Source organism: Myotis davidii, unplaced genomic scaffold (genome assembly GCF_000327345.1).
Source record: "Myotis davidii unplaced genomic scaffold, ASM32734v1 scaffold142, whole genome shotgun sequence".
Lineage (NCBI taxonomy): Eukaryota > Metazoa > Chordata > Mammalia > Chiroptera > Vespertilionidae > Myotis > Myotis davidii.
This window is the reverse complement of record NW_006294400.1, coordinates 2,369,103-2,370,996: the sequence shown is the minus strand read 5'-3', so window position 1 is coordinate 2,370,996 and position 1,894 is coordinate 2,369,103. Positions and strand designations below refer to the sequence as shown.

At 48.5% G+C, this 1,894-nt stretch overlaps 1 long non-coding RNA gene across 1 annotated transcript; it reads right to left on the bottom strand.

Moving 5' to 3' along the window:
• Positions 1–238: 238 nt before the first annotated feature.
• LOC107183899 lies at positions 239–1,641 on the bottom strand. Its single transcript, XR_001514719.1, has 2 exons — positions 1,355–1,641; positions 239–767 (listed from the first exon to the last, which is right to left on the bottom strand). It is a non-coding gene; the product is annotated as an uncharacterized LOC107183899 (long non-coding RNA).
• Positions 1,642–1,894: the final 253 nt, after the last annotated feature.

The following is a 1,894-nucleotide window of genomic DNA, read 5'->3' as shown; positions in this document are numbered from 1 at the left end:
TTCATTTAGAAACAAAATACGATCATAAGCTCCCGTCAGTGGGTTTGGGGTGCCCGGCTGCCTGAGAGGCAGGTGGGGTCAGGGCACACCTGCGGCCCTTGTGCCCAACGCTTCCTTCCAAGAGGGTGACCATCCTGTTGTTTGGTATCTTTCCATCCACACAAGTTGCCGAGAGCAGCCCTGACACCAGCCAATGGCCAGTGCGGCTCAGAAAAAGAAGACGCTCCAAACACACAGGTTATAATAACAATATCTGGTCTTTATTGGCGGCGTAGCATGTGCCAGGTATGGTGCTATCGATTCCTCGTGACCGCCTGTGGAGGTGGGGACAGGTGCTGCCCTGTGCTACAGGCGAGGGGACCGAAGCACAGAGAGGTGACGCTCCTTGCCAAGGTCACACGGCATCTCAGGTGGAGCGGGATGTGGGTTGAGTCTGACTCCAGAGGCAGCCCTTGGTCACACCCGCTGAAGCCCGAGAGGATTGTAGTGGTCCCGACAGAGATCAGACCCGTAGGAAGCGAAGGTGCTCACACTGTACCTGAGTATTCAAGGAGGCAGGGAAAGCTGACGCTGTGGCTGCCGCCCCTTGGCAGTGCCCCGGGCGGGCGTTTGCTGGGGACGGATTGCGCAATCGGGGCGGAGGCACAGCCTAGAAACCGGCTCAATATTCTTCCTGTTGCGATTTCCATCTTACTCCGGAGTTCATACTTATTTTATATGGATGTCATCACTGGTGAAAATGGATCCAGCCTCTAAGTAGACACAGGCTTAAAGGATATTCAATAAGAAGAATATTCATGACACAGTGTTAGTGATTTTTAATGCAAACTATATATATATATATAATGATTCAAGTGTTGTTTCTTAAAAATATATATGTCCATACATTTAAAAAACAAACAAAGGAATAAACAAAAGGTTCTGGGGGCTAGTATTTTGGATTATTTTTATTTTTCTCTTTTGTTCTTTTCTATACTTTCCAAAATTTCTATAATAAAGTAGAGTATATCCATAATTTACAAGTTAATACATTTTTACAAAGGTTTCCAAGTATAAAAGACATAAGACTTCCATAACAACCTCAGCTTTGTTTTTCTCTTAATCTTCTTTCTTTGTTTATCTATTCATTCATTCAACACACACCGCTCTCTCTGTGCTGGGCAGGGCTCTTCCTCAGAGGGGACCCGGTGCAGATCCGTGGGGGGCTCCCTCTGCAGCAGGTGGATCATACTCGTCTGCTCAACAGGAACGCCCCCCCCCCATGTGAGCCCTGTGAGGACGGGGCCGTGTCTGCTTCACCCTGTTCCCCAGTCCCTGCGATGGGGCCGGAAACAGGTGCTCCGGAAATACTTACAAATGAGTGACACCAGGGAGACCCGAGTCCAGGTCCAGCTCCTGACTTACAGTTTCCACGTCTGCAAAATGGGGAGAAATACCCACCTCACGGGGTTGCTTGAAAGTCGTTCACACAATTCGCGGAAGTGGTAGTAGACCTTCAGCAAAGAATAGAGATAATGAGTCTCAAACTGGGTCGACTGGAGCTTGACTAGGAACAAACTGGGTTTAAGTTTTGGACAAGAGTGTGTAGAGTACATTCCCACGTAGCTAGGAAAAGAGGAGGCATTGAGTTTTTTAAATATATCTTTTACTTCAGAGAGGAAGGGAGTGGGAGAGAGAGAGAAACATCAATGATGAGAGAGAATGATTCGAGCCCGCAACCCGGGCATATGCCTTGACCAGGAATCAAGCGTCAACCTCCTGGCTCACAGGTCGACCCTCAACCCCTGAGCAACGCCGGCCGGGCTTAAATTTTAAAATGAAAAGACAAACCAAAAAGCGGAAGCAGCAAAAGTCACCTAAAGGGAGAGGAAGGGAGCAGGGTAGAGGGGCAGAG